The following is a 24,935-nucleotide window of genomic DNA, read 5'->3' as shown; positions in this document are numbered from 1 at the left end:
AACACCACACCGTTGGATAGGGCAACAATCCTTTTATTGAACATAATTAAAAAGCAGTAAAGTAAAAAAGCACCTTAAAGAAATAGGTAAATCCAATTAGGTAGGAAGATAAGCAGGAACAAAGTAGTTCAGGATAATAGTCCAGAAAAGTCCATAAAAACAAAGTCAGAACTTCCCAAATAAATGCAAGAAATCAGGAGACATGAGTCCAAGACATGAATATAAAAGCATAGAATCCAAGAATCAAAACCATGAAACAAAAGCACTTAAAACATGAATTTTCCAATCAAAGCTTCCATGAAAAAGGATGAGATCTTGACTTGATTCCAAACAATGCTTCATTTGGGTTGTTGTAGGTTTTTTCGGGCTATATGGCCATGGTCTAGAGGCATTTTCTCCTGACGTTTCGCCTGCATCTATGGCAAGCATCCTCAGAAGTAGTGATGCACCTACAACCACCCAGTGATTCTGGCCATGAAAGCCTTCGACAGTGCTTCATCTGACTACATATCCTGTACTTAGGACATTTATCGCCTCGTTAGCTGTGTCTCTAACACTTAGAAATTGGTTTCACTTCAGCTGAGAATTTCTTATCTTTTTATCTCAGAGCTTGGCAGAATGCCGAAGCCACTGTTCGACTCTCCTGTTTTGACTGATCTCCTCCCTTCTATATATTTGCTTATTAATTTCTCCAGCTGGGCTAGGTGCCAAGCTGTTTTCATGTTCCCTATCATGGGAACTCTCTGGTAACAAGTCATAGAGCACACCATAATCCCCACACCCCTTAGGGACATTCTTATGGGAAACTACACTTTGAACAGGGATCTCCTGGTCATGCTCTGCATCAGTATCACTGACTAAACTATTGCCATCTTGAAACTCATAATGAAACTCATTGACATCACTCCCCACATCCACAGCACCTTGATCCTGAAACACAATCACAGGCCGAGCTCCAACATGAGGCCCCATCCAGGCTTTGTTTGGATTTGAAGAGATCTATGCAGATACTGAGCCCAATTCAGGAATTCTTTCAGCACATTGGAGAGCTCCTCTGGATGAAATACCCAAGCAGATGCATGCCAATAAGCCATGATTAAATATCGGAAAAGGATGTCATCTTGAAGAGGGAGTAATTTTGTTTTCTGCTGCTCAAGAGGCTAAGACACAGATCAATGGATTCAAAATATAGGAGGAAAAACTCCACCTAAACATTAGGAAGAACTGCCTGACAATAAGCACTGTTTGACAATGGAATATCCGAATTTGATGGGGTCTCCTTCTCTGGATGTTTTAAAACAGAAATTGAATGACCATGTGTCAGAAAGGCTTAGGCTGTGTGTTCCTACATGGCAGAATGAGGTTGGACTGGGTGGACTTTGGAATCTTTTCCAACTCTAGGATTTTATGGCATTTCCATCCTTCTTCCTTCAGCAGCATCTGGCTGAACAATCTGAACAAGGATCCTTGGTAGCACTCTTGGTAGCACAACATTAAGTCATAGAATCATAGAATCATCGAATCAAAGAGTTGGAAGAGACCTCCTGGGCCATCCAGTCCAACCCATTCTGCCAAGAAGCAGGAATATTGCATTCAAATCACCCCTGACAGATGGCCATCCAGCCTCTGTTTAAAAGCTTCCAAAGAAGGAGCCTCCACCACACTCCGGGGCAGAGAGTTCCACTGCTGAATGGCTCTCACAGTCAGGAAGTTCTTCCTCATGTTCAGATGGAATCTCATTTCTTGTAGTTTGAAGCCATTGTTCCACGTCCTAGTCTCCAGGGAAGCAGAAAACAAGCTTGCTTCCTCCTCCCTGTGACTTCCTCTCACATATTTATACATGGCTATCATATCTCCTCTCAGCCTTCTCTTCTTCAGGCTAAACATACCCAGCTCCTTAAGCCGCTCCTCATAGGGCTTGTTCTCCAGACCTTTGATCATTTTAGTTGCCCTCCTCTGGACACATTCCAGCTTCTCAATATCTCTCTTGAATTGTGGTGCCCAGAATTGGACACAATATTCCAGGTGTGGTCTAACCAAAGCGGAATAGTGCATGGGGAGCATAACCTCCCTAGATCTAGACACTATGCTCCTATTGATGCAGGCCAAAATCCCATTGGCTTTTTTTGCCACCACATCACATTGTTGGCTCATGTTTAACTTGTTGTCCACAAGGACACCCAGATCTTTTTCACACGTACTGCTCTCGAACCAGGCATTGTCCCCCATTCTATATCTTTGCATTTTGTTTTTCCTGCCAAAGTGGACAGGTAAAGTTAATTCTGCAGTGCAGATGCACCTGAAGACACAATGAAGTTATCAGGAATGTTTTGATTATGTATTCCTTTATGGCAAAATGGGTTTGGACTGGATGGGCTTTTGGGTCTCTTCCAACTCTATGGGTTTATCAATACCATTGATCCACCTTGTTGCAACTGTGCAACGGCTCTGTATTGCACTTAATAGCTCTTTTATTGGTCCATGGATGTGTTCAGCCAATCCATAAGCTAGAGGGAGCCAGCTGCTTGCAAGCCATTCCATGCATTATTCTCCAATGCTCCTTTTGCTTGTGATGCAGAGACACAGCCACGGTTGGCCCTCTGGTGCATATACTTGGTGGATGAATCATGAATTTGGATGATTTACTTTGCAATTGCATTGCACAGTTTTGTGATTTGTTATTCCTCCTTCTTTCTGTTTGTGTATATGTTCATGCTCATATTTTAGATTTTATGCCTCTGGAAGGAGTCATTGTTTCGGCTTGTTTTATTTTAAAGTGCCGTGTTCACTTGATGGCACTATAGAAAGAAATGATGATGATGATGATGATGATGATGATGATGATGGTCACATTCATGATACAATCATAAGGTGTTGAATGCACTCTGAATTTGATGTTTCTCTCCAAGGTGTTGATTCGTTCCAGAGGCAGTGCTCAGCACTGTGCATTGCTCCATTCAAGTTCAGATTGAAATTCGGATTACTCCACCGATGAAGCTGCTGCAAGAAGTTGTAGTTTTGCCCTTTAAAAACATTGGTGATGCAGCCATTACAAAAACTGGCGTTTGTGAAGTTGTCTTTTACAAGAAACCTTGCAGGAAGTGGCCTGAAGAAATGATTTGATTATTATTATTATTAATAACAACAATTTAATAATTAATTATTCAATGTCATATTGACATTGAATTATACAATTAATTATACAATTAATTATTCAATGTCATTATACAATTGACTGTAGCCCCCGGTGGCGCAGTGGGTTAAAGCACTGAGCTGCTGAGCTTGTTGATCGAAAGGTCACAGGTTCAATCCTGGAGAGCGGCATGAGCTTCCGCTGTCAGCCCTAGCTTCTGCCAACCTAGCAGTTCGAAAACATGCAAATGTCAGTAGATCAATAGGTACCGCTCTGAAGGGAAGGTAACAGAGCTCCATGCAGTCATGCCGGCCACATGACCTTGGAGGTGTCTACGGACAACGCTGGCTCTTTGGCTTAGAAATGGAGATGAGCACCACACCCCAGAGTCAGACACAGACATGACTGGCCTTAATGTCAAGGGACTACCTTTACTTTTATACAATTGACAGAGACAGACAGCACATAAACAGAGGCAAGGCTTCTGTCTTTTCATCTCTGCCATTTGGCTGTGCTTGACTCAGCCGTGGGGAGGTGCTGTTGTTTCATTTTCCACGCTGAGGAGCCTGTTGTCCATGGAAGCCTTTCCTGGTTGGCTCTTTGTCTGCATGCTTTTCAGGGATCCTTTTAATCCCCCCACCTATTTATCTACTAACATTGTTGTAGGAGTTCACCCTAACCCAGACTTGAACTGCCAACCTCCTGGTCGGCAGGAACTTCTGTAGCTGGCAATTTAACCACTGTACTATCCCTGCCCCAGATTTGATTTGATTTGCTCTGCAATGGGCCCCTATACCAGAGTTGAGCTATTGTGTGCAATGAGGGCAAGACTTTTGAGGACCACACTATTATTTATTATTTATTTACTTATTTGTATACCACCTTTCTCAGCCTGCAGGTGACTCAAGGTGGTTTACAGGGCAACGATTTGATGCTCACAATACCATGAATACAATTAAAAAAACATTAATATAACAAAATTAATAAAACATAAATCATTAGCCTCTCCTTGTTAAAACATTGTCCAGTCCCATCATCTACTGACATAGTTGCTCCCTTCAAAGTAAACAAACAAACAAATAAATAAATAAATACACATTTGTTCATTTGTTTTTAAATATATATAAAATCCAATTGCCCCCAGATGCCACAAACACCAACTAGAGCTCTCTGGGAAAATCTCTAGGTCTTCCAATGTGACACTATGATCAACTTCCTCTGGTTTGAGAGATTTTAGAGATAACATCTCTCTGGGAATCTCCAGTGTGATTCTGTGGTCAGCTTCCAGTGGATGTTGACCATTGAATTGTCCTGAAAGACCTAGAAATTCCTAGAGATGATTCCTTTGTCCCAAAAAATAGCAATTTCTTTATTCATAGTTGTGCCCTTAACTCCACCAAATGTGGAACGCTGGCTGTACAAAGATATGCTAATAGATCCTGCTCACACTACACAATTACAGCAATTTGATTCCAATTTAACTGCCATATTTCCATGCTAGGGAATCCTTGGATTTGTACCTTCATTTGACATTTATAATCCACTGCTGGAGAGCATGACCTTCTCTCAGACTACAATTCCCAGACTTCCTTGGATACAGCCATGGCAAATAAAATGGTATCATAGCACTAGGACTGCATAAGATGAAAAGGGTTTTGATTTGAGTAGGGACACAGTGTGCTGGTACGGCTATACCAGGATCTCCAACTTCCTTTTCTTTCTTTGAGTGTTTGCATGTATTCCAAAGTTCCATGCATTTTGCAATAAGGTGGCTTCCTTTGGTTTGCAGTCATGGGGTTAGCCACCTGTCTATCATCGTTAAATTTTAGTTCCGCCCTTTTTTCCAGGTTCAGGAAGGGAAAGGGAGCCATTTTAGTTCAGTCCTATAGTTGAAAGCTTATTACAGGACGTGAGCTTTTCCCACCTGTAGAGAAGCCTCATTTCTCACAACATCCGGGGGAAACAGCCTTAAAGCTTCTAAGGAAAACAGTTTGACAGCACAACCCTTGTTGGCGTTAAAGAAACAGCTCCATATCATTCGTGGAAAAAATCCAAAGGACTTAAGGAGCTGGGCATGTTTAGCCTGAAGAAGAGAAGGCTGAGAGGAGATATGATAGCCATGTATAAATATGTGAGAGGAAGCCACAGGGAGGAGGGAACAAGCTTGTTTTCTGCTTCCTTGGAGACTAGGACGCAGGGGAACAATGGCTTCAAACTAACAAGAGAGGAGACTCCATCTGAACACGAGGAAGAATTTCCTGACTGTGAGAGCCATTCAGCAGTGGAACTCTCTGCCCCAGAGTGTGGTGGAGGCTCCTTCTTTAGAAGCTTTTAAACAGAGGCTGGATGGCCATCTGTCAGGGGTGATTTGAATGCAATATTCCTGCTTCTTGGCAGAATGGGGTTGGACTGGATGGCCCATGAGGTCTCTTCCAACTCTTTGATTCTATGATTCTATGACTCCAGCTGGAGAATCTACAAAGCCTTGGCTGGTAGGTCTACTCAGGACCCAAGAAGCAGTTTGGAGCTGGGATTAGGGCCCACACCAGCAAAGTTTGGAAAGTAGATTGCCCAAGGAGGGGTTAAAAAGGGTTTTCCTCTTAAAGAAAAGAAACAGTTCATGAAGCCAGTTGCCTGCCCATTGCGGGCTAGATAAGAAGCATTTGTTTGACTTGTTGAAGATTTAAGAAGTATTTAATTGTTTGTTGAAGACCTAAGCAATAATAAAGAACTTTGTTAAACTTTTTAAGCTTCTAAAGACTTTTGTATAGGAAAATCCTTAGAGCCTCTCAGCTGAGGCACCCCGGCTTCCCACTGGGCACAAAGAGCACGTCCTGTTCAAAAGCCAATTGCTATAGGTCCAGCACACATAGTGTGTACCAAAGCCACAGAAAGCAGGGGAAAGTTGGACTCCAATACCAGTGGAGAAGTTTTCCAATTCATAGGCTAAATAGCAACTTTTCCAAGTAGTTGGCCCAAGAGACTTGAGACAAATCACCGGGGAATAGAGAAGCGGATAGCATTCTTCGACTGCGTTTTGGTAACAGACCCACAGGGAGTCCTTCTGCGCTGATCTCTTATTATGAATGTCAGCTTCTGCAGTGCAGCAGATTTCTTTGCAGGAGCAACAATCCATTTCCCAAAACATCATTTATCTCTAAGGTCCTGTTGTCGTTTTTTAAATGCACAGAATTGCACAGAGACTTGAAGGAATGTAATAAATAGATAAATCCCTCTGGAAAATGTCATAAATTATATGTACATATACGTGGGGCATCCGTTATCTGGAATTTCTAAATCCAAAATTGTCCACATGAATGGCTGAGATTTCAGATTAGGGAGTCTAAACCCATGATGTGTACATAACTACATTTTCTCTGCTGTGGGTAATGGGAGTCAATATAGCTTTTGAAGAACGGGCATAGTGGAACAATGGCTTCAAACTACAAGAGAGGAGATTCCATCTGAACATGAGGAAGAATTTCCTGACAGTGAGAGCCGTTCAGCAGTGGAACTCTCTGCCTCGGAGTGTGGTGGAGGCTCCTTCTTTGGAAGCTTTTAAGCAGAGGCTGGATGGCCATCTGTCAGGGGTGATTTGAGTGCAATATTCCTGCTTCTTGGCAGGGGGTTGGACTGGATGGCCCATGAGGTCTCTTCCAACTCTTTGATTCTATGATTCTAGTGTATATAGTCCCTAATTATTCTCTCATTTCAACTCTTGTTTTTAAATGTTAAGGGGGGGGGGTCTTTCCAGGCTGATGCAAAGAATCATAGAATTGTAGAGGTTATTTATTTATTTACAGTATTTGTATTCTGCCTTTCTTACCCCAAAGGGGACTCAGGGCGGATCACAGAACACATAGCCAGCAAACATTCAATGCCATTATACACTGATATGACAGACAACTGTACATAGATCGAGGTATATATAGGCTTTCACATCCTCGGCATCTTGGAGACTTGTGTTCGGTTCCGGCCACAGAGGGGCAGGGTTGCTGTCACTCCATCTTCCTTGCCGAAGCGCTTTGTTCGTAAACTTCTTCCTTGATTGAATTGCCAGCATTTTCTAGCAATTCCTTGTGGGTGCCTTAAATACCTGCTTCACAAGCACATCTGGTGGGGACGAGAGACAGGGCCTTCTCTGTGGTGGCCCCTCAGGTGTGGAACTCCCTGCCTAGGGACATTAGATCAGCCCACCCCCAGGTTGAGGAACACTGCCCTAAACGGTTCCGGGCCAGCTTATCTATCCAAACGCATCTCTTCCTACAAACCCTCTAGGAACTTGAGATCATCCAAGGAGGCCCTGCTCTCGATCCCGCCTGCTTCGCAAGCACGCCTAGCGGGGACGAGAGACAGGACCTTCTCTGTGGTGGCCCCTTGGCTGTGGAACTCGCTGCCTAGGAACATTAGATCAGCCCCCTCTTTCCTGACCTTTTGGAAAAGAGTAAAAACTTGGCTCTTCAAGCAAGCATTGGAACCTCCGAATAAATAGACAAACCTGAATTGGAAAATGACCCAGGAATGGCCCAAGACGATGAAACGGACAAGGACTTGAATGGGAGGTTAAGGTTTTTAGCTTTTTATATTGTTATTATGCACTGTCTTATGTCTAATTGCGCTATAATGGTTCTTTTGCTTATCAATGTATGTATTTTTATGGCATCGAATTGTGCCGATTGTGTACGCCGCTCTGAGTTGCCTCTGGGCTGGTATGACTGGGGTAGAAATAATGCAAATAAATAATAATAAATAAATACCTCCCGACTTTAAAGCAGTACTCACATTTGCTTTCAAACTGCTAGGTAGGCAGAAGCTGGGCTAAAGACCAGGAGCTCACCACAACCTGGGCTTCAAACTGTCAACCTTTCAATTGGCAAGATTTCATGCAGCTGGCAATTAACCTGCTGTGCTAAAGCTTGGCCCACTTGATTTGGAAACGATGATTCTCTTAATGCAGGCTAAAATATCACTTGCCTTTTTTGCTGCAGCATCACACAGCTGTGTAATGTGTAATCATAAGGTCCTTTCCAAATAGAGATAGGTAAACTTGTTAACCTAAGTATCACTGATCTAATATGTGTGGATTTAGTTTTCATGCAAACTGGCACCATTATGAGTTTTGGAAATGAGATGGAAAACATGGACTGACCTAACTAGGTAAGGTTAGGTAGGTTTTCTCCTGACATTAAGTCCAGTCATATCAGACTGTTGGTTTGTCATGTGGCCAGCATAACTACATGGATCACTGTTACCTTCCTGCTGGAGCAGTACCTATTGATCTACTCACATTTGCATGTTTTCGAACTGCTAGGTTGGCAGAAGCTGAGGCTGACAGTGGAAGCTCACACTGCTCCCTGGATTCGAACCTGTGACCTTTTGGTCAACAAGCTCAGCAGCTCAGTGGTTTAACTCACTTCACCACCGTGGAGCCCCAGGTGGCACAATATGTTAAACCTTTGTGCCGACAGGAGTCAGATGTTCAAATCTGGGGAGAGCATGGATGAGCTCCCCCTGTCAACTCCAGCTCTCTGTGTGGGGACATGAGAGAAGCCTCCCACAAGGATGGTAAAAGATCAAAGCATCTCATGGGCAATGTCCTTGCAGATGGCCAATTTTCTCACACCGGAAGCGACTTGCAGTTTCTCAAGTCGCTCCTGACATGAAAAAGAAAAAGTAAGATCACTGATGGTTAAGTAGTGGTGAATCAACTTGTAAGACTCATCTCCATATGCCAATTGAGTGCAGTAGTTTTCAGGGCTCTAATGCATGTGTTTTTGTGTGCTTTCAAGTCACCTCTGACTCATGGCAACTCTATTCTAGAGTTTTCTTGGCAATATTTCTTTCGAGGACAGCCATCATACCCAACTGAAAATGATACCTTTGGGTGAGATCTTCTTCTAAGAAGTCTCTGAAGGAACCACCATTTCTTTGCAGTAACATGCAACAACAGATCTGCTTTCAAGCAAATTCCACCAATTCTCTTTGGTTCTCCATCAGTTTTGTATATCTTTAGACATCCATCATCTCCTCTGCTCCCCAAAGTGTCAGGTTTTCATCTTTCCCTATTCTGTTCCACTTTCTCTCCATCAGGAATGTGATACTGCTTTTCCAGAGGATGGAAATATGGTGATGCCAGGTGCCCTGGGTGGCAACAGAATTGGAGAGAGATATATATTTTGCTGGCCATCTGAAATGGCTTAAGAATCGAAGAAGCTTGGGGATACCAGGAGAATTTGGGTTTATTGTATTGTCGAAGGCTTTAATGGCCAGAATAACTGGGTTGTGTAGGTTTTTCCGGGCTATATGGCCATGTTCTAGAGGCATTTTCTCCTGGCATTTCGCCTGCATCTGTGGTGGTCAGTTGAAACATTCACCCCTTGCTCCAGCAGACAAGAGTCCGTTGTCCCATCCTGGTCATTCCACAGATATATAAACCCTTTTTTCTGAGTTCCAACAGACCTCACTACCTCTGAGGATGCTTGCCCTAAATGCAGGTGAAACATCAGGAGAAAATGCCTCTAGAACATAGCCATATAGCCCGGAAAAACCTACAACAACCCAGTGTTTGGGTTCCTTGCAATGCTAGCTATTTGTTGACATGGCCTTTGTTCTCTTGCTAGCTTATCCCTTATTAATATATAACACAGATTTGTCCAATAATGCAAGAATCACAAAATATATATCTGAAAAAAGGCACTGATCTGAACTGGCTTGCATGTTCTTTGGCTCTTTGAAGGAATTTCTTTCTGTAATACTCAGAAAGTCCTGTGGCAAAAGAGGAAAGGCTTTTGTCATCTCCTTATGCCTACCTGCCTTGAATAGGGCTCCTTGCATCTTTTAACAATGGCTCCACAGCTGTAAACAATTTCTTTTCCTTCCAAGGATCTCTGAATAACGTGAGATTCCTCTTGTGAATGTCTTAAGAGCAAATAGCTAGGAGGAATGTTCCAATTAAGATGGTGGAATAAAAAAATCAACATAGGAGCTAACAACTGCGACTTTGGGTTGTTGTTTTTTACGCTAGTGGAAGGAAAGGGAGGGATAGCCAATACTCCAGAGGACAGGAGCAGGATTCAAAACGATCTTGACAGACTAGAGAGATGGACCAAAACTAACAAAATGAAGTTCAACAGCAACAAATGCAAGATACTCCACTTAGGCAGAAAAAAAATGAAATGCAAAGAGACAGAATGGGGGACGCATGGCTTGAGAGCAGTATGTGTGAAAAAGATCTTGGAGTTAAACATGAGCCAACAATGTGATGCTGCAGCTAAAAAAGCCAATGGGATTTTGGCCTGCATAAATAGGAGTATAATGTCTAGATCCAAGGAAGTCATGCTACCCCTCAATTCTGCCTTGGTTAGACCACGCCTGGAATACTGTGTCCAATTCTGGGCACCACAATTGAAGGGTGATGTTGACAAGGTGGAATGTGTCCAGAGGAGGGTGACTCAAATGATCTGGAGAACAAGTCCTATGAGGAGCAGCTTAAAGAACTTGGCATGTTTAGCCTGCAGATGAGAAGACTGAGAGTAGACATGATAGCCGTGTATAAATATGTGAGGGGAAGTCACAGGGAGGAGGGAGCAAGGTTGTTTTCTGCTGCCCTGGAAACTAGGATGCAAAACAATGTCTTCAAACTACAGGAAATGAGATTCCACGTGAACATTAGGAAGAACTTCCTAACTGTGAGAGCTGTTCAGCAGTGGAACTCTCTACCCCGATGTGTGTTCGAGGCTCCTTCTATGGAGGCTTATAAGCAGAGGCTGGATGGCCATCTGTTGGGGGTACTTTGAACGTGATTGTCCCGCTCTTGGCAATGGGTTGGACTGGATGGCCCATGAGGTCTCTTCTAACTCTGTGATTCTATGAAAGGAAAAGTGTGTAAGAAAAAAAAAAGAAAAGATGGAGAGATTGCATGCAGAAAAGGATTTGTTTTTAATTTTACTGTCAGCCCTCCACATCTCTTAGTCCTCCAGTGTGACACTATGTTAGCTGCTGGAATTTAGTCAGTTGATTTCTCCCATCAACTCAACCAGCCACTCGGTTATTGTGTTATTTGTAAATGTCTAAAGAGCAAATAGTTTAAAAGCTTCTATTCTTTTCTCCCTCCCATCCTCATTATTGTGAAGGAAGGAGAAGAAGACTATGAGTCTTAGATAATGTGTTCAGCTATGGCAGTGGTTCTCAACCTGTGTGTTACCAGGTGTTTTGGCCTACACCTCCCAGAAATCACAGCCAATTAACCAGCTGTTAGGATTTCTGCGAGCTGAAGGGGACCCACAGGTTGAGAACCACTGAACTATGTTGTAGCAGAACACACAGACATAATCATTGCTTTCTCTCTGTCTTCCCAGTTTAAACTTAGATGCTGACCAAAAGGTTGCAGTTTCGAATCTGGGGAGCAGGGTGAGCTCCCACTGTTAGCCCCAGCTTCTGCCAATGTAGCAATTCAAAAACATGCAAATGTGAGCAGATAAAAAGGTACTGCTCTGGCGGGAAGGTAACAACACTCCATGCAGTAATGCCAACCACATGACCTTGGAGTTGTCTATAGACAACCCCGGCTCTTTGGCTTAGAAAAGGAGATGAGCACCAAACCCAGAGTTAGATGCAATTGGACTTAATGCCAGGGAAAAACCTTTTACCTTTACCTTCACTTTTGTTTATGCTTCTCTTTGATTTACTATCTGCCATAATGACTCTATATATTCAGAGCAGAATAAGGAAATAAAGCCCTTTGTTGAAGATGAACTTCATGCAAATTAGAAACTAGTAGGCCTAATAGATGAAATCAGAAACTATAGGCCTAATAGATGAAAGTCTACAGCGGTGAATCTTGCCATTTGCTTTTTAATGCTATGTTTTGGTTTGGTAGGTCCATGAGTACCTATTGGGTGACATTGGCTAAGTCACGCATTCTTAGAGTCTCTTTAGGGTCATCATAACTTGGAAATGACTTGAAGACACACAACAACAAGCAAAAATCCAGTTCACTCAAGAGCAACCCTATGGATACATTTTGATTTCAACGCCTTGCTGTCCTAGTCCAAGCACCCTTTGTGAGTCGATCGCCATCCCATTCCCTTCCCCACCTCATTAAATGTCTGCCTTTGGAAAGCACTAATAATTATAATAATAATGCATTTAAATGGTCCCTTTATAATAGGAAACATGATGCATGGCTGTGTCCGGAGAGGAAGGATTAATTAGCTCTCCATTACCCAGCTTGAACAATCGTTTAGCTCAACTTTGAAGACACAATGAATTATTTTGCTTGCCACGCCCCTCCCCTATGTGCCTTGATGATAAAAAATGAGACCTCTTGACAAGGGGGTGGCTCAGAAATCAAGTTGCAACCCAGATCTATTTGTTCAGAAACCCCTCATGTTCCATTCATCAGGCGGCAACAATATTCATAATGTAGAAGGTTGCCTGATGATGATGAATTCTCCACCAACCATGGGCACCAGCACTGATCGCTTTGGGAAAAATGGCTTCTTCCATCCCCCTCTACGTTCTCAGGTGTAACCTTCCTCCTGAAACATGGTAGTGCACCAAGGTTGATTTATCGATAGTGCCCGTTGATTGTTATAATTAAAATTGATTTTCATCTTCAGCTTTTCCAAAGAGGCCAATTTATTAAAAAGTCAGGGTAGCATCTGTGAAGAGGTGGGTTGCTATGGGATAGGGAATGGGTGATGGAGGGCAAGATCCCAATGCTCTTGTGAGTGGTAGACAAAAGCCAGAATGTTTTATGAACATGTAGCATTGGGAGGCAAAATGTGTGCGTTTGTAGAAGACATGAGATTATGACTGTAGGAGCACTAAGCAGAGGGAAAACTATCAGGGACATCTAATCACCTCTCAACAAAAGATTGCTCCAGGCACTTCCAGGCTATCAAATGCTAATCAAGGTGGTCAGTTGAAACATTCACACCTAGCTCCAGCAGACAAGAGTCCTTTGTCCCACCCTGGTCTTTCCACAGATATATAAACCCATTTCCCTAGTTCCAACAGACCTCACTACCTCTGAGGATGCTTGCCATAGATGCAGGCGAAACGTCAGGAGAGAATGCCTCTAGAACATGGCCATATAGCCTGAAAAAACCTACAACAACCCAATCTGAGACCTGTTTGCACAGTGCCAACCGTCTGTCCTGGAAAAGGCATTGAGAAAGAGAAAGGGAGGGGGGGGGGGAGAGAAAATAGATATAGCCTACCAGGGACAATGTACATTTTCAAGTCCAGCCATGTTTGTCATCACTGACTCTGAAATATGAGGGACAGAAAACAAGAAATGGCATATGATTTCCCTTTTTTGGCATTTTTGGATGCTAGGTTGGATCAGGTTAACTATAGAAAACCAGTTTTTTTTAAAAAAAGACCAAGGGTTCAAGGTAAGCCTAGCATTCAGACTCAATAATATTGAATTGGATGAACAAATGTTTTGGCTTCACTTAAGACAGATGCCTTTGTTTTGCTACTTAATGCTGTAAGCCAAGGTCTGATTAAAGGAGACCTATTGAATCCATGTTATTTGCTCCATGTCAAGTCACCCACTCAGTAACTGATTTACAGTCATGATGGGGTGCCAAAGACGATAGGAAAGCAAAGTATTTTCTGTTGGTCATGAGGGTTCTGTGGGGGAAGTTTGGCTCAATTCTGTAATTGGTGAGGTTCAGAATGCTCTTTGATTCTATGTGAACTATAAACCCTAGCAATACAATTCCCAAATGTCAAGGTCTATTTTCCTCAAACTCCACCAGTGTTTACATTTGGATATATTGAATATTCATGCCAAGATTGTACAGATCCATCATTATTTGAGTCCAGAGTGCTCTCTGGATGTACAACTCCCAAACTCAAGGTCAATGCCCACCAAACCTTTCCAATATTTTCTGTTGGTCATGGGAGTTCTTTGTGCCAAGTTTGGTTCAGTTCCATCATTGGTGGAGCTCTTTGATTGTAGGTGAACAATAAATTCCAGCAACTACAGCTCCCAAATGACAAAACCAAATCCACCCTCCCAACCCCTCAAGTATTCAAATTTGGGCGTATTGGGTATTTGTGCCAAATTTGGTCCAGTGAATGAAAATACATCCTGCATATCATATATTTATATTATGATTCATAACAGTTGCAAAATTACAGTTATGAAGTAGCAATGAAAATGATTCTATGGTTGGGGATCACCACAACATGGTGTACTAAGCAGTCATGGTATTAGGAAGGCTGAGAAACACTGTTGTAAGGTCTCATTAAAGTAGACCTATAGAATCCATGTTATTTGCTCCAGGTTGAGTCAACCACTCAACAATTGATTTACAGGGTCTACTTTAGTTGAGATTACCCAACCCATTAATGATAGCCCTTTTTGGCCATCACAACTGGTACACATACTCCAGATTCAACAGAGCTCTTCAAGGTGCTGAACTTTGGAAGGGTATTTGTGCCAAATGTGGTCCAGTGAATGAAGATACATCCTGCATATCCGATATTTACATTATGATTCATAACTGTAGCAAAATGACAGTATGAAGTAGCAATGAAAATGATTCTGTGGTTGGGGGTTGCCACAACATGATGAACTGTACTAAGCAGTCATGGTATTAGGAAGGTTGAGAATCACTGCTGTAAGGTCTGATTAAAATAGACCTTTATAATCCATGTTATTTGCTCCATGTTGAGTCAATTACTCAACATGGCCTGCATCAATAGGAGCATAGTGTCTAGATCTAGGGAAGTCATGCTCCCCATGCTCTATTCCACTTTGGTTAGACCACACCTGGAATATTGTGCCCAATTCTGGGCACCACAATTCAAGAGAGATATTGACTCTAAGCTGGAATGTGTCCAGAGGAGGGCGACTAATGATCAAGGGTCTGGAGAACAAGCCATATGAGGAGCGGCTTAAGGAGCTGGGCATGTTTAGCCTGAAGAAGAGAAGGCTGAGAGGAGATATGATAGCCATGTATAAATATGTGAGAGGAAGCCACATGGAGAGGGAGCAAGCTTGTTTTCTGCTTCCTTGGAGACTAGGACGCGGAACAATGGCTTCAAAGTACAAGAGAGGAGATTCCATCTGAATACGAGGAAAAACTTCTTGACTGTGAGAGCCGTTCAGCAGTGGAACTCCCTGCCCCGGAGTGTGGTGGAGGCTCCTTCTTTGGAAGCTTTTAAACAGAGGCTGGATGGCCATCTGTCAGGGGTGATTTGAATGCAATATTCCTGCTTCTTGGCAGAATGGGGTTGGACTGGATGGCCCATGAGGTCTCTTCCAACTCTTTGATTCTATGATTCTATGCGGTCATGGTATTAGGAAGGTTGAGAATCATTGCTGTAAGGTCTGATTAAAGTAGACCTATATAATCCACGGCACTCCATGCAGTCATGCCGGCCACATGACCTTGGAGGTGTCTATGGACAACGCTGGCTCTTCGGCTTAGAAATGGAGATGAGCACCACACCCCAGAGTCAGACATGACTGGACTTAATGTCAGGGGACTACCTTTACCTTTATCTATATAATCCATGTTGTTTGCTCTATATTGAGTCAATTACTCAGCAATTGATTTACACGGTCTACTTTAGTTGAGATTACCCAACCCATTAATGATAGCCCCTTTTGGCCATCACAACTGGTACACATAGTCCAGAATCAACAGAGCTCTCCAAGGTGCTGAACTCTGAAAGTAAATCCCAGCACAAGGAAAGCCTGGCATGAGAACCTCTCACTCCCACAGATTACTCATTAAAGTTATTACTTCCCAACCCTGATGCGTTTGTTATCCACATTGACACAGGAAATCATTCACCTGACCTCATCTTCTTTGGACCGGCAAGTTATACCTGGCGATGGAGTGTCCAGGCTGGCTGTTTTCTTAGCTGATTTACCAGCCAACCTGCCTCATCATAACGCTGCTGCTTCCATTAGCCGCTAATCTCGTTCTACAACCTCCTTGATTGCTTTGGGGAAATCTAAGCGCATGCTTGCGGCTGGCGTCCCCCAGGCCTCCCCCAGCTATAATACAGTCGCTTCAAAGAACTCCAACAAGTGAGTGAAGCAGAGGGCCTCCTCCTTGTAAATCCGCCCTGCCTGTCTTCTCTAATCCAATTATGCTTTACAAGGTGCTCCCATGCTAAATCCAGCAAAATTGTTTCTGATATTTTTACCCACAATTTATGTTAAGCTACTCGGTGTATAATTGCTTGTCTAATCACATGCCCCTTATTTTATTTTATTTTTTTATTACAGAATTAAGCTTGACACATTTTCTTCTTCCCTTCCCGGCACTTAAGCATCATCTTTGAGCCTAAAATGTATATAATTACTTTGTGCCTCCGCTGATTCCTGCCCATGCTTCTTCCAAAACAATTGGGCTTCCGGAGAGAAGAGGATAATGGAGTTTTGGCTATCTGACTTCAACATTAGCAGAATTCTCCCCCTCTCTCTCTTATTTATTGTCTTTCTCTCTTGCTAGCAGTCTTGATTTCAAAAATGGATTGCTATTGTCACGAAGGCTAGGAATCAGTATCATACAAATGAATATGTTTTCTTAAATATGAATTAACATGAATATATATATATATATATATATATATATATATATATATCTGATTTAACATGGCCTTAGTCCTATTGATCTAGATCAGGCATGGGTAAGCTTCATCCCTCCAGGTGTTTTGGACTTCAACTCCCACAATTCCTGGCCTCAGACCCCTTCCTTTCCCCCCTCAGCAGCTTAAGCGGCTGAGGGGGAAAAGGAAGGGGTCTGAGGCCAGGAATTGTGGGAGTTGAAGTCCAAAACACCTGGAGGGATGAAGCTTACCCATGCCTGATCTAGACACTGTATTCCTGTTAATGAAGCATGGGATCAAGCAAAAAGTGGGTGCTAGAAATAATAGCATATGAAAGCTGACTGGCACAACCTGGGGTTCACAACCAGACACAGTGAAGACATCTGCCCTTACGCTTTGCTACTCTGCTGCTGAATACGCATTCCCCATGTGGAAAACATTTCACCACATTAAAACAGTGGATGTGGCTCTTTAATGAGATATGCTGCATTATCACAGGATGTCTACACCTCAGACCACTGGGGAAATTACACTACGATTCAAACTCCAAGAGAGGAGATTCCATCTGAACATGAGGAAGAACTTCCTGACTGTGAGTGAGAGCCGTTCAGCAGTGGAACTCTCTGCCCAGAGTGTGGAGGAGGCTCCTTCTTTGGAAGCTTTTAAACAGAGGCTGGATGGCCATCTGTCAGGGGTGATTTGAATGCAATGTTCCTGCTTCTTGGCAGGGGGTTGGACTGGATGGCCCATGAGGTCTCTTCCAACTCTTTGATTCTATGATTCTATGACTGTTTAGTTGGTATTGCATCACCTGATATCCGTCAGGAAGTAGCAGCCAATACTGAAAGGACCAAGGCAGTGACATCTCTGGCTCATCCTTGGTTCGGATGTCAGCCAGCATGCCAAAGCCTTAAATCAAGAAACAGATTCCTAAGATCTACTTGCAGGATCATCCCAGCAAGCAAGAGTCCAAAAGTGGCAGGCTAAAATCCAGCACCTCAATCAGTGGCTGAGATCAGACAAGAAACTCCCTCCTGGGCACACAGAAGAGTGGGAGACCTGGAAGGTGCTGAACAGGCTGCACTCTGGCACCACGAGATGCCGAGCCTACTTTAAGAAATGGGGCCACAAAGTGGAGTCCATTACATGCGAGTGTGGAGAAGAGCAAACCACTGACCACCTACTACAATGTAACCTGAACCCTGCCACATGCACAATGGAGGACCTTCTTAACAGCAACACCAGAGGTGCTCCAAGTGGCCAGCTTCTGGTCAAAGAACATTTAGCATAACAGCACTTTTAAAAACTTTGGGTTGCTCTACATTTTTTAGGCTGTATGGCATGTTTCATAAGCATTCTCTCCTGAGGATGCCTGCCATAGATGCAGGTGAAACATCAGAAGAGAATCATAGAGTTGGAAGAGACCTCATGGGCCATCCAGTCCAACCCCATTCTGCCAAGAAGCAGAAAAACTGCATTCAAAGCACCCCCGACAGATGGCCATCCGGCTTCTGTTTAAAAGCCTCCAAAGAAGGAGCCTCCACCATACTCCAGGGCAGAGAGTTCCACTGCTGAATAGCTCTCTCAGTCAGGAAGTTCTTCCTCGTGTGCAGATGGAATCTCCTTTCTTGTAGTATGAAGCCATTGTTCCACATCGTAGTCTCCAGGGCAGCAGAAAACAAGCTTGTTCCCTCCTCCTCCCTGTGGCTTCCTCTCACATATTTATACATGGCCATCATATCTCCTCTCAGCCTTCTCTTCTTCAGACTAAACATGCCCAGCTCTTTAAGCCGGACCTCATAGGGCTTGCTCTCCAGACCCCTGATCATTTTAGTCGATCTCCTCTGGACACATTCCAGAATGCTTCTGGAATATGGCCATACAGCCCGAAAAACTAACAGCAACCTAGTGATTCCAGCCATGAAAGCCTTTGACAATACATTTTAAAACTTTGTTTGTGTTTTTAAATACATTTTAACTGTACCCTCAACTCGCTTCTGACACAATAAAGAAAACCTGGGATCACACTGGGTTTTTTAACTATTGCATCATGCTGTTTGTGCTGGTATGGCTGTACCAGGAGCCCCAACTTTATTTTCTTTCTGTTATCTGTTTGCAGTTATAGGGCAGGCCCCCTGTCCATCATAATTAAGCTTTGGTTCCACCCCTTGTTCAGGGCTCTGGAAGGGAAAGGAGCCATTTTTTGGGCCGTCTCACCCAAGGAAGCTAAACTATAGGACGTAGACCAGCTCGTCCCGTAGAAAAGCTTATTTTCTCAAGAGCATCCAGGGAAAAGTAGTATCCAGGGAAACAGAAATTCCAGGCAAAAGGTCCCAAGGCTCTGGCTGAGAGCTCACAGCCTCTCAGCCTAACAGCAAACAGAGGGAAAACAGCCCTGAAGTTCTCAAAGAAATCTCTGAGGGAGGACAGCACTAGAGATCCACAGAACTCCAGCTGAAATATTTTCATGCCTCGGCTGGTAGATCTACTCGATACCCAGACGCATTTGAAATCGGTAGTAGGACCCACACCGATGAGGCATAGATAGTAAACAGCCTGGGAGAGGTTAAAAAGGGTTTTTCCTACAGAGAAGGTTCAGTTAATTAAAGTCAGGTACCAGTCCATTGAAGACTAGACTAAGAAAGCCTTGAAGTGTTATTTGAACCATTGAAGATTTGTTGTTTGTTCTATAATAAAGACTTTGTTGTATAATTAAAGACTCTAAAGACCATCACTTCAGAAAAATCCCTGAGAACCTCTCTTTGAGGCGCCCCTGGCTTCCCGCTGGGCTTAAAGTATACGTCCTGTAGAAAAGTACAGTTGTTACAGGTCTAGCGCATGACAGAACACTGTTCAATTGAACATTTTCTATTTAATGTGTTCTAGCCTTAACTACTTGAATGTTAAGCTACATATGAGAAGAAGGTAGTTAAGTAGAGGAATTCAGATGCCTTTGGAGTTTCTCTCAAATGAAGGTCTGTGAATGAAGAGCAGAATTCCCTTTTGCTAACTGGAGGAGACATTCATAGCAAGTTTACCATTTGGGGGAAGGAAGGTGTGTTCCCTGAGACGGATTGCTTTATTGAGGCAGCCTCTCGACATCTGCACAAGAAAGAGAGAGGCCATAGATCTGCAGAAGAGGCCGGGAGAAAAGCTGTGGTTATAATTTTACAGTTCACTGATGTGAAATGGAATCCAGTAAATAAAAAGCCGCACTTCCTGAACTGTGTAAATCTGCCAGGGCTTGGAATTATGAATCAGCCGGCCGGCCAACTGGGTGGCTTTCCACCCAGGACATACTGATTTGTTCATGGCAAGGACAGATCACGTCATCAGGGCAAATAGTTCAGGAGACTGGATCTGCAGCATTGTAAAGGTGACGGCCCCACCAGGGAGGGAGTGCTGCTTGCATGAAAGGACCTTTAGACTGAGCCCATCTTCCTCAGCACTGAGAACTCAAGTGGGAAGAGACTGTTTGATGCATCGGGATGAATGTTTTCCTAGACCTGTCTTGGTTCCTTGACAAGCTGCCATGTGTCCAAACAAAAGTGATCTAAGATTTGGAATCTAAGCTGTGAGGAGCATCTTAGGGAATTGGATATGCTTAGCTTGGTGAAGAGAAGGCATGGTTGGTTTTCTGTGAGTTTTCCCGGGTGTATGGCTGGACGGATTCTCCCCTATGAACCATCAAGGTTGTTAAGATCTTCTGGAGGGGCCCTGCTCTTGGTCCCACTACCCTCGCAATCGCGTCTGGTGGTGACAAGGGACAGGGCTTTCTCAGTGGTGGCCCCTTGGCTCTGGAACTCTCTCCCATTGGAGATTAGAACTGCCCCTTCTCTCCTGACCTTTAGAAAGCTGGTAAAAACCTGGCTCTGGAATCTGGCATTTGATGAGTCAATAACGCTTGACTACACGGACGGATGGTGATGAATTGTGTTTTTATTCGGACAGGTTGGCCTTATGTAATTATATGATTGTATTTTAATGTGTTTTATATTAGTGTATTAGGGGATGTGATCTTTTAAACTATTGTGTATGAATCCTCTGTTGTAAACCGGCCTGAGTCCCTCGTTGGAGGTGAGAAGACCGGTATATAAAAGTTCTAAATAAAAGTTCTAAATAAATGTTCCAGAAGCATTCTCTCCTGGCATTTCACCTACATCTATGGCAGGCATCTTCAGAGGTTGTGAGGTGTGTTGGAAACTAGGCAAGTGGGATTGATATATCTGTGGAATATCCAGGGTGAGAGAAAGAACTCTTGTCTGTTGGAGGCAAGTGTGAATGCTGCAGTTGATCACCTTGATTAGTATTGAATAGCCTTGCAGCTTCAAGGTTTGGTTGATTTCTATCTGGAGGAATCCTTTGTTGAGAGGTGATTAGCTGGCCGTGATTGTTTCTTGTCTGGAATTCCCCTGTTTTCTGTTGCTCTTTTATTTACTATCTTGATTTTAGAGGGTTTTTTTGAATACTGGTAGCCAGATTTTGTTCATTTTCATGGTTTCTCCCTTTCTGTTGAAGTTGTCCACATGCTTGTGGATTTCAATGGCCTCTCTGTGTAGTCTGACATGGTGATTGTTGGTCCAGCATTTCTGTGTTCTCAAATAATATCCTGTGTCCAGGCTGGTTCATCAAGTGCTCTGCTATGGCTGACTTCTCTGGTTGAAGTAGTCTGCAGTGCCTTTCATATTCCTTGATTCGTTTTTGGGCATTGCTGCTGCATTTGGTGGTCCCTATGTAGACTTGTCCACAGCTGCATGGTATACGGTACACTTCTGCAGAGGTGAGAGGATCCCTCTTGTCCTTTGCTGAATATAGCATTTGTTGGATTTTCTTAGTAGGTCTGTAGATACTTTGTAGGTTGTGTTTCCTCATCAGCTTCCCTATGTTGGGAAATACTATCTACAGAATAATAGTCTTTTGTTATACCTTTTCCTGAGGCTGAGAGATATTCATGAGTGATGGCCCTTCGCATTAGTCAGGCAGTTTAGATAGTTTCTTAGTGCATTTAAAGATGCAGTAGAATAAAAGTATAGTTTATACATTATAAAATGTTTAAATATAGATACAGTATACAGAAAAGTTATACGGAAATCCTGAAGAGCAAATGTCAGTATGGTAGCTGCTCTTGGTTTTTTGTCATCAAGCTTTGGATGTTACTTCAGTGTCCATGTAAGACCTCCACAATGACCCTCAAAAGTTGAGGAAATTCCTCTCTGAGGTCAGTCTGTATAAGGTGACTGACCCTGGTGATTTCTAGCAGAAATAATATATTGTCGAAGGCTTTCATGGCTGGAATCACTGGGTTCTTGTGGGTTTTTTCAGGCTATAGAGCCATGTTCTAGAGGCATTTCTCCTGACATTTCGCCTGCGTCTATGGCAAGCATCCTCAGAGGTAGTGAGGTCTGTTGGAATTAGGACAATGGGTTTACATATCTGTGAAATGGCTGGGGTGGGACAAGGAGCTCTTCCCTGCTGCAGTTAGGTGTGAATGTTTCAGGATCACCTTCATTAGCATTTGAAGGCCTGCCTGAGCCTGGGAAAATCTCTTGCTGGGAGGTGTTAATCTGTGCCTGGTTGTTTCCTCTCTGTTGTTTTGCTGTTGTAATTTTAGAGTTTTTTAATACTGGTAGCCAGATTTTGTTCATTTTCATGGTCTCTTCCTTTCTGTTGAAATTGTCCACATGCTTGTGGATTTCAATGTCTTCTCTGTAGTCTGACATGGTGGTTGTTGGTGTGGTCCAGCATTTCTGTGTTCTCAGATAATATGCTGTGTCCAGGCTGGTTCATCAGGTGCTCTGCTATGGCTGACTTCTCTGGTTGAAGTAGTCTGCAGTGCCTTTCATGTTCCTTGATTCGTGGTTAGGCAATGCTGCGTTTGGTGGTCCCTATGTAGACTTGTCCACAGCTGCATGGTATACGGTAGACTCCTGTAGAGGTGAGAGGATCCCTCTTGTCCTTTGCTGAACGTAGCATTTGTTGGATTTTCTTGGTGGGTCTGTAGATTGTTTGTATGTTGTGTTTCCTCATCAGCTTCCCTCTGCGGTCAGTGGTTCCCTTGATGTCTGGCAAGAAAAGAACACTTTTCCTCTGGGTGGATCTTCATCTTGACTCTTGTGGCTTGTTCTTGGTATTGCAGCTCTTCTGATGTCTGAGGTGGAGTCTCCATTGGCCTGGAGAGCCCAGTTGAGGTGGTTCAGTTCATCTTGGAGGAGGTGGGCTTCGCAGATTCTTTTTGCACGGTCTGCCAAGGCTTTAATGGTGCTTCTTTTTTGACTTGGGTGATGGTTGGAGTTTTTATGTAGAAATAATATACACATCTTGCTATAATAAACATATAAAACCTGATATATATATATATATATATATATATACACACACACACACACACACACACACATACATACATACACATACACACTCACACACATACAGTAGCCATCCCCTGCCACGCATTGCTGTGGCCCAGTCGGTATGTATATATTTGTGTACATGTGTATATATGTGGATTTGCACATGCGTTGTAATATATTTTTATTTCTTGGCCTTTTAAGTCCCTTCTGCTGTGTTTTTCAGTGTTTTTATGAGTGATGGTCACTCGTTGCCCTGATAGATATATTGTATCCAAATTTGGTGTCAATTGGTTCAGTGGTCTTTGAGTTATGTTAATCCCACAAACAAACATTACATTTTTAATTATATAGATATGAGAGAGAGAGAATGAGGGAGCCTTGCTGTAGGTGGTCTGTTTGTGGCAAAGACTTTATATAAAAGGCAAGGATGCCACTTTATCTCATTCTGACTTGATGACCTTTAGGAAACTATACATTTTGGGGAGCTGTGTTCAACAATAGTGTCACCTTGTGCTATAAGCTCATGGTGTCACCTACTCTTCCTCAATTAAGCAGGTGGCATGTACCAAAGGAAGGAACCCATTTTGCCAAAAGAAAACTGGCAAGTATTGCTATGAGTTTAATTCACAGCACAGCCGGTGGCATGTTGGAGGTCAGAAGGAGCACACACAATTTTGAGAGACATTAAAAACCTATTTGTGGGAGAGAAACACGAAGGAAACCCACACCATCTGGAATACACACACACACACACACACACACTCACTCACACACTAGCGGTCCCCTGCCACGCATTGCTGTGGCCCAGTCAGGTGATCTGGAAAATAAAGTAATGAGAAAGTGTTGGTGTCTAATATCTGTAATGTCTCGATGCTTGTGGGTAAACAGTATTTCTTGCTGTTTCTTTGCCAGTGTTGATGTGGAGATTGTCTGGTTTGCCTACTCTGGAACAGGCAACATATCATTGTCCTTCTTTAGAGGTTCCTTTCAAATCTTTGATACTGCATCTGTCATATACATATGTGTTTGTGTGAATGGCTGGATGGCCCTTTGTCAGGAGGGCTTTGATTATGTTTTCTTGCCCTGGTGAAGGGAGTTGGACTGGATGGCCTTAAGGCAGCATTTCTCAACCTGGGAAGTCAAGACCCGGGGGGGCGGGGGGTCGCCAGAGGGGGGGGGGGGGGTCAGAAGGGTCACCAAAGACCACCAGAAAACACTATTTTCTGTTGATCATGAGGGTTCTGTGTGGGAAGTTTGCCCCACTTCTGTCATTGGTGGGATTCAGAATGCTCCTTGATTGTAGGGGAACTATAAATCCCAGTAACTATAAATCCCAAATGTCAAACTCTATTTCCCCCAAACTCCACCAGTGTTCACATTTGGGCATATTGAGTATTCGTGCCAAGTTTGGTCCAGATACATCATTGTTTGAGTCCACAGTGCTCTCTAGATATAGGTGAACTACAACTCCAAAACTCAAGGTCAATGCCCACCAAACCCTTCTAGTGTTTTCTGTTGGTCATGGGAGTTCTGTGTGCCAAGTTTGGTTCAATTTCATCATTGGTGGAGTTCAGAATGCTCTTTGATTATAGGTGAACTATAAATTCCAGCAACTACAACTCCCAAATGACAAAATCATAATTTTTTGAGTGATGGTCACTCCTTGTGTTGTGAAATGTTTTGTTGCCAAATTTGGTGTGATTTTGTTCATTGGTTCTTTTGTTTTTAAGGTACTCATTACACACAGAGCATTTTCTATCTTTCTATCTCTCTATCTATCTATCTATCTATCTGCTGAAACACTGCTTAATTTTTAAAAAGATTTTGGTGTCACTCTCTCTGATCATAACATCCATTGCAAGGGATGCTAT

General features: G+C 43.1%; 1 protein-coding gene across 3 annotated transcripts in view; it reads left to right on the top strand.

The window, feature by feature from the left end:
* PLXNA4 (plexin A4) overlaps positions 1–24,935 on the top strand; it is a 770,557-nt gene that overhangs the window by 471,155 nt on the left and 274,467 nt on the right. The window lies entirely within an intron of this gene.

Source organism: Anolis sagrei, chromosome 5 (assembly GCF_037176765.1).
Source record: "Anolis sagrei isolate rAnoSag1 chromosome 5, rAnoSag1.mat, whole genome shotgun sequence".
In the NCBI taxonomy this organism is placed as follows: domain Eukaryota; kingdom Metazoa; phylum Chordata; class Lepidosauria; order Squamata; family Dactyloidae; genus Anolis; species Anolis sagrei.
Note: the sequence above shows the minus strand (reverse complement) of the source record. Positions and strands in the feature narration are given on the sequence as shown.